At 44.5% G+C, this 15,723-nt stretch overlaps 1 long non-coding RNA gene across 1 annotated transcript; it reads right to left on the minus strand.

Moving 5' to 3' along the window:
- Positions 1-6,046: 6,046 nt before the first annotated feature.
- On the minus strand, positions 6,047-9,333 carry LOC126520224 (uncharacterized). Its single transcript, XR_008610182.2, has 3 exons — positions 9,034-9,333; positions 7,776-7,829; positions 6,047-6,210 (listed from the first exon to the last, which is right to left on the minus strand). It is a non-coding gene; the product is annotated as an uncharacterized lncRNA (long non-coding RNA).
- Between the last annotated feature and the right edge of the window lie 6,390 nt (positions 9,334-15,723).

Here is a 15,723-nt window from a genome sequence, read left to right on the forward strand (position 1 = left end):
GGTGCACCAAGATCCAAAAGAAACAAAGAGGAAGATGTGAGGAAGGCTTTTTTTACTCATCACAAGTTATCCTGTAAGAGCATATTATCCACTGGCTGTAATCTACCCTCAGCACATACGTAAATAAGTTACATTAGGTGCCACATTTACAAATCCCTCATATGATGTTCTTGTGATTGTCCTTATTCCGATTTTTAACTTGGAAAGCATGACTGAGTTACGTAAAGCCTCCCAACGGCTTGGCACATATACAGAAAGGAGTGTTTCTATAAACACTGGAGGTCACGGAAGGATGACTGACACATACCACTTTTAATTCTTTTGTCTTTGTCTTGATGATTATCTACCACAGTAGTCTTTTGTAGAGTGAAACACATCCAGATAATACACTGTGGGCAACAAAGTGTGAATACCTGTTCTTGATTTCTACCTTTCTCTGGTGTCCCGCTAAGGTAAGATTGGTGCAAAAAATTGTCTTCCCAATGTATGCGTTCCCACAAAATAAAACAGGAGCAGATGATAAGCCACATTAATGGTGCGCGAAATAAAACATCTGTTCTTAACTTAAAACTGCCATTCCAATCTGGTGCGATTTTCTGCTTTGTTGTGTACTCTAGCACAGGTGCTACGCAGTTCACTTGGTGCCCAAAGCAACTCTCACACCATAGCAGGATGTCAATTTTGTTTTTCAAATTCTAAGCGAAACTCTGGTTATGGAGGACAATTGCAAACTTATAGTTTTGCTTTGTATCTTCATTATGTTGTAGAGCAGGGTGGAAAGCAAGAACAGATATTTATAATTTGGGTTCCCACTGTGCATTGCATGGATCATCATCATCATCAGCCTAGTTACGCCCACTGCAGGGCAAAGGCCTCTCCCATACTTCTCCAACTACCCCGGTCATGTACTAATTGTGGCCATGTTGTCCCTGCAAACGTCTTAATGTCATCCGGCCACCTAACTTTCTGCCGCCCCCTGCTACGCTTCCCTTCCCTTGGAATCCAGTCCGTAGCTCTTAGTGACCATCGGTTATCTTCCCTCCTCATTACATGTCCGGCCCATGCCCATTTCTTTTTCTTGATTTCAACTAAGATGTCGTTTACCCGCGTTTGTTGCCTCACCCAATCTGCTCTTTTCTTATCCCTTAACGTTACACCCATCATTCTTCTTTCCATAGCTCGTTGCGTCGTCCTCAATTTCAGCAGAACCCTTTTCGTAAGCCTCCAGGTTTCTGCCCCATATGTGAGTACTGGTAACACACAGCTGTTGTACACTTTCCTTTTGAGGGATAGTGGCAACCTGCTGTTCATGATTTGAGAATGCCTGCCAAACGCACCCCAACCCATTCTTATGCTTCTGGTTATTTCAGTCTCATGATCCGGATCCGTGGTCACTACCTGCCCTAAGTAGATGTATTCCCTTACCACTTCCAGTGCTTCGCTACCTATCGTAAACTGCTGTTCTCTTCCGAGACTGTTAAACAATACTTTAGTTTTCTGCAGATTAATTTTCAGACCCACCCTTCTGCTTTGCCTCTCCAGGTCAGTGAGCATGCATTGCAATTTGTCTCCTGAGTTACTAAGCAAGGCAATATCATCAGCGAATCGCAAGTTGCTAAGGTATTCTCCATCAACTTTTATCCCCAATTCTTCCCACTCCAGGCCTCTGAATACCTCCTGTAAACATGCTGTGAATAGCATTGGAGATATCGTATCTCCCTGTCTGACGCCTTTCTTTATAGGGATTTTGTTGCTTTCTTTGTGGAGGACTACGGTGGCTGTGGAGCCGCTATAGATATCTTCCAGTATTCTTACATATGGCTCATCTACACCCTGATTCCGTAATGCCTCCATGTCTGCTGAGGTTTCGACTGAATCAAACGCTTTCTCGTAATCAATGAAAGCTATATATAAGGGTTGGTTATATTCTGCACATTTCTCTATCACTTGATTGATAGTGTGAATATGGTCTATTGTTGAGTAGCCTTTACGGAATCCTGCCTGGTCCTTTGGTTGACAGAAGTCTAAGGTGTTCCTTATTCTATTTGCGATTACCTTAGTAAATACTTTGTAGGCAACGGACAGTAAGCTGATCGGTCTATAATTTTTCAAGTCTTTGGCATCCCCTTTCTTATGGATTAGGATTATGTTAGCGTTCTTCCAAGATTCCGGTACGCTCGAGGTTATGAGGCATCGCGTATACAGGGTGGCCAGTTTCTCTAGAACAATCTGACCACCATCCTTCAACAAATCTGCTGTTACCTGATCCTCCCCAGCTGCCTTCCCCTTTTGCATAGCTCCTAAGGCTTTCTTTACTTCTTCTGGCGTTACCTGTGGGATTTCGAATTCCTCTAGGCTATTCTCTCTTCCACTATCGTCGTGGGTGCCACTGGTACTGTATAAATCTCTATAGAACTCCTCAGCCACTTGAACTATCTCATCCATATTATTCATATTGCATGGATATATTTCATTGAAGCATAAAACTATTTGGTAGATAAACATATGAAAGATAAGAGAATTAAGCTCGAAGTCTACCATATTAGTAACTGGGAATATTATGTGTAATTGAAATTTTGCGATTCCCAGTGAAGAAACAGTTTTAACAATATGTGCCAAGGCAACTAAGTCACTCATGCTTACAAAGGAAACAAAATAAAAACAAGCAAGGTTACAAGAAGTTCGAACTTGCAACCTGAGGTGAGACACCTCACATGACTGATTTATGTATTTACCGAGCATAAATTACATCTGGCGCATAATCTGCTTTTACAAGATGACAAACAATAAGTTACTCTTGCTTTCTCTCTGGGGCATTTGGCTCTTCTGAACACCTGCACATTGTGTGGCACAGCTGTGTGGATGTAGCTGGGCACAGCTGTTATTCAGCATCAATCTGTTTTTATGGTCCTGTACTATTATTGTTGTAATTTATAATTAGCGAATAGCCAAACTATTGGGTTGATCAGCTCCATTTTAAACAAAACATATTGACAGATTTCCCTGTTTATCGCTAACAAAGAGATGGGTACATCATTTCAGATTCCAAGAAACAGCTGTGGAACAGAACAAATGCTGAAGACAGAAAATCTACAGACCAATACCTTTTTTATTAAATGCCATGTACTAGCCCTTTCTGCAATGAATACCATTATTACCAAAAATTGTAGCCTGAAAAAATAATTGGGAAATAATTACAAGAAAGTGCGCATAAAAATATTTTGCCACTATGTAGGACATGACTAAAAAACACCAGCTATACAAAAACCTATGACAATTGAAATCTACATAAAACTCCCTATGAATGGCAGTATATTCAAACCTCTAGTACAAATAATTAAAAAAAGTTGTTTCGAGAAGCATTTCCCCTTAATAAGTGGGTGTTAGTGTTTCCACAAAAGGGTTAGAAAATGCCTTCAGGCATACCATAGGGAGTTTTATAAATAGCACATGCACGCATCTGCCTAAAAAGCCCCACGCCCTGCTTGTATTCCTTAGTTATTTTTCTGCATTCTGTTGTATGTCATCGTTTGGATCCCTTAACACTGAGTGTGCAAAACCAAAAAACAGCCTATTATTACACTGAATTTTTAGCCTGTAAACGGGTTGTGTGGCAATGGGGGCAGCTAACTCTAGTGTGAGAACAAACAAATATTTGTTCTCGCGTTAGTGAAACCAGTCAAAATATAATCTCACAAATTTGGAAATGAATGCACAAAGAACCTTGCTGATTGTCACATTATTGTCCCGAACAAGATCTTTTGGTGTTTACAATTCCTAGTTTAATTCACTTTCCTCTAGTAAATGGGCTCTGACCTAGAATACTCAGTGTAGGAGACTAACCCAGACCTGGAAGCCAATGTTTAAATCTGAAATAAAGACATTCATCCCCCGACCACATGGCACTGCTTCGTCATCAGAAGAAGCATGCATCCATGGACATATAGTCCGTAAAATTATTTATACGTGATCTGTAGTGTTAATCTTGCTTTAACAAATTCTGAAAATTAGGAAATACATTTGCTATTTAAAGCACTGCTGTAAACCTGTGTGTTTGAGAAATGCAATACTCAAAAGTGTAATACCACCAATGAGTGCATGAAACCTATGCTGCCTTTGACATTCGTCAGTGTGGCAAATAAGCACTGAGAAATGCCAAGGGTATCATAGCTTTTATGTCTCAAACCTTGTATGTGAGTACCACTGGTATCTTTGCAGCGAAAAAAAGTCACATTATTACCAGACTTATGAGTGGAACCCATGTTTCTCTAGTTTAATATTTTCGTTCTTGTGCTCTTATATCCTTGAGTTTTTCAAAAATGACGGGTGCTTGAAATAAGTACTCTATATTGCTCTTAAATTTATCCTGCACCAGAGCCCATGTTATGTTAAATTTCTTGAACACATTGCAGTGCTGTAGGTTATCAAAGGAAGGAAAAATACCGTAAGTTTGCATTTTAGCCTTCTGTACAACAAGAATTAAGAACCAATCAATTACATCCACAAGTACAAAAGAACTATGAGAAACGGGGCATAAAGACAGGTATACATTATAATAGCAGGAGTTGATGGTCAGAACTCTACGAGAAAGGAACTATTAAAAACTAGGTACTAAAGAAACATATGAATTATAATAATAGAAATATTTGCAAAGAATTTGAAGAGACAAATAGAATGTCTGTTCAAATCACTCCACCCCAACATTCATCCATGGTTCGATAAGTGATTGATAAGATAAGAAACAGCTGGTGATGCTGTTTGGATAGATGGAACACGTAGAGGGGTCACCAAGTGTTGTGCGATGGTTGCACAGTAGGTTTCCTTGATCTCCGGACCCACTCGACAGTGATGCGTTGAGCCTGGTTATACGTAGTTCGCAAGAGGCCTGGCCCGAGTATGTGGCATGGCTTGGGTAAAATTTCAAGGCAACCTGAAAAACACAGATCCAAATATATAAGCACCAAAATATTCTGCACCATAGGGCAAATCTGAAGTTTACCATCTGCACATAGCAGATGATGAAAACAGATACAAGTCACCAGACTCAAGGTATATAAATGTGCAAAAGTGTAAATGAATGTGAAAAGCTGCTTGTAGGATGAAATCCTTCATTTTGTCTTTTCTAGATCAATAATAGTATCTTAACATAAAATCAAGTGTACACGACCCACCCTATTTGTGTCAGTAGGCTATTCCATGCCAGCTGTTCCAACCTGGCATATGACCACTTGGAATTTCTTTTTGAAAACTGGGGGCCCTTCAATATAAAACAAATCTCAATTTCACACAATACTTAAAGCAAAAAAAAAATTTTACTGGCATAAGCACTATGTCACATTTTGTGTAACGCACCAAATATGCATCATAAAATGGCATAGCCAAAAAAATTGGTTCCTTCGTTAAGAGGGCCAAATTTTTAACAACAATGAAGAGAGGCCTTACACCAAAAACTTAACTGCTTATTAGCCACTGCTCACTTTATTATGGCCGATTAAAAATGGACCAAATGGCTTATTAACTTTATTTTCACAAAAGTGACCTACAGCAAAAGCAGTAAATTTATGTAATCCATGTGTTTAGTACTTTTGCTGTGTGCAAGAACTGGTTTCAGAAAGATAAAATATGCAGCAGAGTAGAGAGAGGAGGATGAACTTGGAATAGAAGTCAGTTTTGGTGTACGTTTATCGGCCTACTTATCATTGAGGCCAAATACATAAATTTATGCCAAATACCATGTATGAGAGTACACTGTATTGTTTTTAAATTGGTAAAGCTTTATCAAAGTAGTTTTTGTGTTACGCAAGAAAACAATTTTACATTGGTCTCTTGTAGTTTCAAAATTTGCATCGCGTTTCGTCTAATACACACAGCCTCTTGGAAGCTAAGACAAAATGCATAGACTTGAGCATCCCTGCACAGACAGAAGGGAGTCTAAACTGCTTCGAAGTTACTTCTTTCATTGCTGAGCGGCTACAAGCCACTTCACTCAAAAAGACGCCGCTTAATTACAGGTATTTACCTGAATATTTCTGTCTGCTGGCAGCCTGCTTGGCATCATCACTAAGGCTGCCAACTCCCTAGTGGACGTGGTCGGGACATGGTGGTGGCAGGATGCAGTGGCAGAAGCCGCCAAAGGCTTCCAACTCCCTAGTGGACGTAGTCGGGACAGGGTGGTGGTAGGACGCAGGGGTAGGAGCCGCCAGAGTGTACCTGCAACAAATTTGCACAAATGTTCTTAGTTCTACCACGTCACGATTTACAATAAAAATTTAGCTGTCTGTGTAACATGGCTACCAATACAAATAAAGGCAAACAGTTAGGTCCTACTACACAAATAGAACCCCGCCAAAAAAGAAACGGTACTTAAAGGGACACTAAAGTGAAACAATAAATCAATTTAGACTAATGAAGCATTGTTTGAGAACCCTGCAGGCAGTCATTTCAAAAAAAATAGTTTCATTATTAGATGAGAAAATGAAGGCCTAAGTATCAGTATATAAGTTTCGTGCCGAAACTTCAGCGCCGGTACGTCAGCGTGATGTCAGGGATTCTAAAGTATGTTTTCATATTTGGGCTGTGTTGACTGAATAAAGGTTCCCGAAACTTCCCATGTTTGTTATTTGGTTCCTTTAGAACACAATGTAGTCAATCTGTACCGCTATATATAATTAGTAGGCCCTAGAAGATGCCATCAAAATCCAAGACATCACAGCCCCCAGGTGCGGGAACTTAAGTAGGCGTCTACACCCGTATTTAGTTCCTGCGCTTTTCGTGGCTTGCCAAACGTCTTATCGTTGTAAGAGTGGTGTTTTTCGTGTTGTAGAATGGTAATTCACTGATGCAGAAGAATCATTTTTCACTTTAGTGTCCCTTTACGTTTGCGAAAATCCAAACAATGAAAAAAAAAATGTGGAACCGATTTGTGCATGGAAGCTCGGTTGAAACCTGAGCTCATACCATCAAGTGATCTGCTAGTCAACTGCAAGCCTACCACCTTAAAATGTTATTGTAAATTTCTTTACATGCATTATGTAAGCTGCATTAATACAAGTACAAAATCTCTTAACACAAGTAAATCACCAAGCTAATTCAATTAACGAATTCCAGTGGTCGTTAATGCAAAAAAGTGCAAGCTCGGAATGAAGCTGGCCAAACTGGGTAGTGAAAAATAACAATGTGGTTATCTACATCTTGTTTTTCTGGCTTTCACTCTAGCGTTGGAATATACAAGAATTTTGACATTCCTGATATTTCACCCTGCTAATTTCTACTCTATAATGCATAATACTTGAGCAAGAGCAATACTGCTTTCTTTTAACCGTAAATAGTGATAGAACAAGAAAATTCGCTGGACCCAACGTTTTGAGAAAAATCTCTTTGTCGAAACATTGGCTCCAGCGATGCTCCTTGTTCTACGGCTCTTCATCACGTCAAGTCTCTGTCTTCCTGTGTACCTCTGTACTTTCAATGTTATGGCAATGAAATTGTAATAACAGATCATTAGTAAATGTAGCTGATGAGGAATTTGAGCTTGTTGGTAGATAACGACAGAGTAACTGCGCAACATACAGATACGGACAAAGGAGGCTTGTGTGTGTTGTCTTCTCCAGCCATGTCTCCCCTTTGGGCGATTACTCTGTCTCAATGTAAAACTATTACCCTTTGCTACAATAATACTAAAATGCATAAAGACAGGAAAGTGGACACAAAAATTACAACAGATAGCATCATATGCTAATGAGAATGGCAAAAGTGCCTGCTACAATTTGTCTCACCCATAACGTGCTGGATAAGATGGCGACTTCTGGCTGTTGCCATTTCTTGAATACCTAAAATGAAATACATATCAAAATTATAAAAATACACAGGACAACAGCAGTAGCCGAGGACATAACGCATTCTTTAGTACAAGAAGGTAAACTAATCTCTGATACACGGCAGACGAAATTTCCTTTATGAAGTTAGTAGAAAAATATGCCACACTTCATTTCATTCGATACTGTCAGCCTTTCTTGGTGCACGAAAAAAGGTATTTCTGTATGGAAGCAGCAAAATAATAAATGGCCTTCTACTTTTACAAAATATGCTGCAGCGACTAAGCCAACTACAGCTGTATATACTTAAAATTGTTGTATGCACATTACAATAGCCAAGACAGGATAAACTTGGGTTCATATGCAGCTCATTGGAAGGTACAAATTTGCAATCAACTCATTTCTGCTTGGCAAATATACACACTAACATAAAACTACAAATAAGAGGATCCTTTTTTCATAAAACGCCGGACTCAATATAAAAAACCCAGTAGCAATATTACAATTTCACCACATAACACAGCCAGGTTTTGTAAGCCTAGTAGGATTTACTATATAAATGCTGCAGTAAGTTCATGCTTTTAAATATTTAAAACTGTGAAAATAAAGGTTAGGTAAAAATAATACATCATATATAGAGGCTTAAATTGTAAGCTAATGTGTTTTCTACTTACAGCCAAATGCACATAAAATTTGTTCAGTTTCAGCGCTTTTAAAGCGCTGTGTCTGTTCGCTTGAGCAGGCAGCCGCTTTACCGCTCTTAAAATATCTGTGCTCCCACATCGCCTGACACTGCCATACAGCGTTGTTGTGCTTTCATTGTTTGCCGTAATATACCCAAAGCGCTAGTAAATCTTCAGAATACACAAGCTGTCTTTTCGACTACCTGTCTTCGCCAGCGAGAGTCACACTGGTGCGAGTATTGTATCTACACTTCAAGTTACGCAGTACTTGATATTCTACGGATTTTTCGATGCGACACTCCACTCGTCACTAGAGTCGTTAAGAACGGTGTTTCTCCTGGCAGTACAGCTTTGCAATAATTTCAGATGCTCTCCTGAGGCTTCCGTCTGCCAGTACTATTTTCGCATACATACGCGCACGCATGCCTAAGAAACGTCTGTGAACTGCCAAGAGAAACTTGGCGCAAAATGTAGCCATACCGGAAGGGCCGAGTACGCGCCGTTTGTAAACTCGGAACAAAAGCTGATATGCTTACCTGAGACGTTAAGAGAAATATGGCACAGGTCACTCCCCGCTGGTAGTCGTTCGTATGCATCTGGTCGTCTCTGTCCGTTGCGATCTCCCATATCACAATGAAAGATGCAGTGCAAAACGCAGCACTTCGGGCGCTTGTGACGGTCCGGCGAGCTGCACTTGCTCGATGTCGGCAAAGACGAAATCGGCGACACGCTGCTGCTGGCGGCGGTCCCCCTCGTCGCAATCACACAGCACGGACAGAAGCTCCCACCGTAACTTGCCGCAACGCTTGGTTGCAGTCGCCCCTAACGCAGCGATTTCAGAACCACTCAACGACAACGTACTCGCGCGTGATGCAGCGCAACTGTAAAATGGCGTCATGCTATTGATGGCTTCGGCTTTGGATCATTTTCTATCTGCACAACTGAGCAAAACAGTTGCGCTTGTTTCGGTTTTGTTTCCTCGCGTTGAGATAAAAACTGTTTTGCTCACTGATAATTTTACGTCACTTAAGTAATGTTCATGAATGAAACAGCCATGAATTTAACACGCGTCTTGAAATACCAGCTACGTTCACTTGGTAGAAGCAAAATTTGCTCGTCCGAGTGTGGTTGCGTTTGAAATATCTATCGTTGGGCTGTCGGAGCGTGCTCGAAGTGTCAAGACGCGGCGTAATTGTGCTTAATTTACTTAGCTATAACGGTGCGGCTGCCCTTGATTTCTGTCGAGTGCAGTTTGCTCTCATGTAAGGTAAACTACAAAGCCGCCCATGTTACTGAATGATCTAGTGCACCTGAAGCTGCCAGAACTCCGGTATTTCCTCCACAAATTCTTGCGACTGTGTGCCGCTGTCACCAAATGCGAGCGTATTCATTTGGCGGAGATTTAGCAACACATTTTCTAAAACTATAGTTCACCGCTCTATCACGACATGGAGAAGCAGCGTGGTTGGTCCTTAGTAACATTTTCTATATATTGCGAATTTTGCGATAGCAATTATATGGACACAACCGCCGAAATATATCTGTCGGTGTTGCCGTGAGCTTACGTATACAGTCAAGTGCGATAAGATCCTATGTTGCGCCGTTGGCTGTGCGCGTTAAAGGAAGTGTACGAGGGTGAGCCGAGACGTATAGTGCGTGGATGGGTGTAAGTATCTATAGGTGGTCACGTGATAAAACGCCCGCAAGCCGGGGAAAGGAGGCGCTGGTTTAGCACGCTCCTCCTCTGGCCGTTGCTCTAGCCCGGTCTGGCGCCACTCTCGCTCTGTCTTGGCGATAATTTCCGATGAGTGCAAAGCGGGGGGAGCGGGGGGGAGAGGGGGAAGGCGCTTTTATAGCGCCATTTCAAGTTTCGGAGACGCTTTGAACGACGAGGCAGCAGAAGCGTTCTGTCCGCTCTGTTCGCGCCCTTCATCACGCCGACGCTGTGACAGCGAGTGTTCGCGGTCATTGAGTGAGATTTGTTCATGTTTGCACGTGCGCGCGTGACCCGTGCTTGCTAATTTACGGAGTAAGCGATTGTTTACTGCACTTTATTCAGGCGATGAAACTACGAACCTTGGTTCGTGCAGTTGTTCGTGCAGTGGTTCATGCAGCATTAGGGGGAAACTGCTGCATTTTTGTTTTTACATTTCTAGGGGGTTCAAAAGCAGTGCTGTGTACGCTAATGTTTGTTTCTTGTCGCGGAACGCAACGCACTGCGGTAGCCGAGTGGCTTTGGTGTTGCGCTGCTGTGCTCGAGGTCACGGGTCCAATCAAACCGCAGCAGTCGCATTCCAATGGAGGCAGAACGCGAAAAGTGCATTCCGTGCACTTTAAATAACCCGAGCTGCTGAAAATAAATCTGCAGTTTTCCATTACCGTGCGCCTCATAACAAGATCTTGATTTTGGAACCTAAATACTCAAAATTTAATTTTACGTAGCGCAATTACATTTACAATTGACACTGTTGAGTGCGCCTACTGAACTTGTTATCTCGTTGCAGTGCTCTCTTTAGTAGCCAATGCTTTTTTTTAGATTTACTTATGGTCAGAATCCAGTGTGAGAAATCCGGGTCTTCCTTAGTATAGAAGCCAGCTATCACTTAAGCGTGTGAGATATTAACAAACATGTTCAAGGAAAATCGATATTTGGAGTTCGATGTAATCGCAGAACATGACAAGGACGAAAGAATGATACACCGCATTACAACCAGGACAGGAACCCGAGGGCCTGCCTAAAACAGAAGACGTTATCTGGTATTTCTTCTCCTGCATTTTAATCTTTCTCTCGCCAGACTCATCTCGAATATCAGAGGAGTCGCGATCTTCCACGACGACTATTCGCGTGCTATTAAGAGTCAAACGACCCATACACAAATGTTGACTCTTGTTTTGTGACTCTACCCGCGCGAAAATGGGTCTTCGTAAGAAAAAAGAGAGTCAAGTTGCCGAGACTCACTTTTTACTCTCTTTTTTCTTAGGGTGTACGAAGTGGAACTTCAGGTAAGGTTTGCACGCTGCTAGATTCAGGCGCACAAACACGAGGGAATGCTTCCTATAAATGAATCCACAGCAGCGATAAGCAGACATCATGTGTACGGAACTGCTTGAGCACACGACGGTACGCGCCGCGACGGCAGCGGTCTTTCAGCATGCCGCGATGTACGAACTGCTCGAGCGCACGATCGTACGCGCCGCGACGGCAGCGGTCTTTCGACATGCCGCGAAACGCCGGGTCTCCTGCAATCTTTGTTGACTGCATGCCGCTAAACAAGTAGTTATGCCTGCGTTGTAGTAGCGGCCATCTGTCCCTTTTAGTAACTGGTAATAAGTGATGCAATGCATATGAGCTCGCACGTACGTGCGATGCAGCGCGAGCTCGTGCGCTGCTCGCTTGATGTAGCTTTTAATGACAACGCTCGAAAATCAATCTGCTGTAATCAATACTATCTTGCTGCGCTGCCTCAACATGCTGGCTTGAGGTCAAGTATGAGCACATTTAGCTCTCTAACCTGTGCTGCTCGTAGTGAGGTAGTGAATTGTCACCGAATCAGCCCGGCCATCTGTGGTCATTTGCACACACCTGGGCACTTCAGCACTTCGCACCGGTCGAATTGTTAATTGTCGCTGTGGCCGGGTTTCGAATCGTGAATCACCAGCCATGCCTGCTGCTATGTCGGTCTGCCGTCGGGACTGTAGGTGCAAAAGACCAAATTTTAGAACGCAGATCTATAATCAAGCAAGCTTCAAGACAGGTGAAGCAGTCAGCATGGCGCGATGTTTCGCTTACCCAGCGCGACGAACTGCAGTTATACAGCGCGCCCGACGCTCCGCTTCGTGAGGCCTTGAAAGAAAACGATAGAATCGGATGTTGGGATTCAAGCCTTCTTGTTCATGGCAGCCCACGACGCAGCAGTATCGACGGTGATGCTTTTTCGATGCTGAGCTAGGTCCCTCCGGATCGGCGTCGCCGATTCCTTCTGCTTCCAGCATTACGTCCCACGGCACACGGAGAGTCCGTTTTTCGTTAAACTATAGGCTGCGACCAGCTCGCAGCGTGGTCGGCGTGGTCTGTGAAGAGTGACGAGCCTTTTCGTACTCGCAACAGGGCAGAAAAAAGTGCGAATTGGCGCAAAACTCGGCCTAGAAACGCGCTTCGCCACAGCCAGGGCTCAGTACGACCCAAGCTGGTACGACCCAGATGTCGTTTGCCGCGCCGCCACCAGGCGCCGCTACTATACATCAAACTCCAGCGCAAGACGCCCATAAACAGGTCATTATACAGTGCAACATCGGATCGGCACGGGGGCCGAGAGCTCACAGCAAACACGACTGCTACCGCACGGCGATGTCCGGCGAGACTGCAACGCGTGACGCATCTCACTCCACTCGAAAGCGGCACTCAGCTCCCGGTGGGGCGGCGGATCCGGTTTTCCAGGCGGCGGCGTCGGGCTTATAATGCCCCGAGAAACCATTGTCACTTAAACGGCCCAATACAGAGCCAGCACTCGACGGTCGTCCGAGAGGGTCCACCAGCGACCGCGCTGGCCACCCGGTTCAATGTTGCCGCGCGCGGTGACTTCCAAGCAAAAGGGAATACGGCGCCGGGCTGTCTGGCACTTTGTTGCACGTTTGTACATGTCGCTCTCTGATGCTTCTCCTCAGGACACCGCTGCTTGACGGATCACCATCTTGAATTGTACAGGGAGAATTAGGGCGCTGTGCCTTTTGTCCCGGGTTTGTCCAAACGGCGTTCGCAGGATAAATTCTGCATCTTGTAGATTCGGAATCCGGGCTGGTGGTAATGGCACAACAGCGTTTATCCACAAGCCTAGTAGTGTGGATTGCCGTAAATTTTCTTGTGTTAATAAAATGACGTATATTATTAAGTAAATGTTGCACATGCATGTCGAGTCGTGTACTCATCGCATATTTGCGCACGAATACTTCACACACTAAAATATTGCGAACTTGAAGAAATAATACGGCATTCGTGGTGCTCCGATGCTTCGACTTCAGAAGACTCCAGCAGTGGCCCCGTACTACGGCGGCAGAATGAAATTACGTACCAGCGACGTCATCAGTAAGACGCGTCAACGATAAATATCACACACCTCTGGTCTTGCGCCCGTCTGGACATGCCGCATAAAATGCCAGCTGATCAAGTGCGTTTTGGATTGTAGTGCAATAAGCAGGGTACGAATATTGTTCAAGCAGTTTTGACCAATGCTTCTATGCGTTCCTGTTTCGGCTACAATTCGCGAGTTCCACGGCACATTCGATGATCAGTTTCGGCTCCGGTGCTTCGATTCCGACACTAAATAACCTATGTTGCTGCTTGTGCGCCATTGCGAGTGTTTCACATTCTGCACACTCAGTGTATACAGACTGAACACGGGTTCCGTGTAATCATTCTGATAAAAAAAGAAAAATGTTGAAGATGGTTAATGATTCATTCATTCATGGCATTAGACCACCCAATGTTATAATGCATACTAGGATTAATGCTTGCGATGGGGCTATTTGGATTTCACTGCCGCTGTGTTCTTTCCTTATACTTACCGATAAAGAAATTAACTAGGCTCGAGCGGACCCTGTCAATATCCGTGACGTGGCAGCGATCAGGCGACGCAATTTCAAGGCAGTGTCGCCACCCGGTAATTGTTTCTCGGTAAAGAAGGCCTACGGCGCATTATGAAGAAATACCCAAAGACTTAGCGAACTTCGAAAGGACGAAACTCACCCTCCCCCCTACATATAATATGGGAAGGCACTTCGGAATGTGTGATGGGACAATGAGGTGACATTTTCTACACTAATATTCAGCGTTTCCCCTCTGTGAATAAATGCAAGTCTTTTAGAAGTCTGTATATTTTACCGCTATAGAACCGATGAAGTATTTCTAGTGACCCTAAAACGACCGGTCTTGAATCTCAGCGAACATTGATTTACGAATGTCTTCGCATTGGCTGGCCCTTAACTATTTCTCTTTTCCTATTCGTGATGCAGCTCTTAATAGCCTGCTTCTGTGGCGAGCGTCGGCGGCGTCGGCGCAATCGAGCGAACGAGCGCCGCGAAGAATGAACGCGGACGCGGAAGCGAAGAGAGGATTAGGAAAGTGCCAGAGGAGGGTTCAACCGAACCATGAGACTGCAAGCGGAGGAGGAGTGGAGAGGAGAGAGGCCGCGCATGCGCAGAGTTGCCGGCGGCTACGGCATCCGCAAGCGCGTGGGCGATCTCATCTGCGCTTCCGAGGGGAAGCCACGGTGCCGTGAGATGGGGAGGGCTACGCTCGTCCGCAGCGTCTGCTGCTCAGGTCAGGACACGGAGGAAGGAAAGTAAGGAGAGGCCCTACCCCCTCCGCGCGCTAGGAGAAAAGTGTGGCGGAAATGACGTAGTAGGTTCTCATTTTTTTGCTGCTTTTTTGTTTTTTTTTTTGTTGTATGGCCACGCCTTTTGGGCCACAATGGCGGCGTTGTTATGATTTTGAGCGCTCACACGTGTTGCTCTGGTAGGTTTCGGGCCATGGCAAAGGCGCTGAGTGGGCGGGTTTGCGTTAGTCACCGTGTCTTGTTGCGCTGTGTTACCTGCACCGTGCTCTGCCAGATGTTGCGCGAGCGCGCGCGCTCCGCGCGCGACACCACGCGCAGCGCGGCGTGGTTTCGCGAAAGATGTAAACAAGAGAGGAGGGTGGCCCAAAAGGCGGAGCATCGCCATGAGCAACGCCGAATTCCGGCTTCACTTTTGCTTCACAAAGAGTGACGTCAGGGCCTCTCCTTAGTTTCCTTCCTCCGTGGGTCAGGAGGTCACACCAGCCTGTGTGGTGAATATCACAGCTCCTGCAAGGGGTGATGGCGAGCAGCTACGAGTTGGGCTCAACATGACGCTCCCTTGGGCGTTGCCGATGTTAACATAGGTGGTACGACTAATCCGTGACGGAAGCGCCTCTCTCGTCGTTGGTGAAACGAAAACGTGAGAAGCGTAGGACGGCGCAAGACGGGCTGTCCGGCGACGGCGGCGAAGATATGGCGCCAGAGTAGCGCGCGCCGTCTGTACGGAAACAAAACGCTGCATGAGCGGAAGTCTATGTGCGGCGGCACCTGTGGATCTCATCCACGCATCACCCACGCGCTGCCTCTCGCGATCTCTCGATTAGCCATGCATACGCTACCAACTTCGCTCCGTTTGGATCGTGCCGCACGAGACAGATTGTTTGCTCCCGTCAA

This window comes from Dermacentor andersoni, chromosome 4 (assembly GCF_023375885.2).
Source record: "Dermacentor andersoni chromosome 4, qqDerAnde1_hic_scaffold, whole genome shotgun sequence".
Classification (NCBI taxonomy): domain Eukaryota; kingdom Metazoa; phylum Arthropoda; class Arachnida; order Ixodida; family Ixodidae; genus Dermacentor; species Dermacentor andersoni.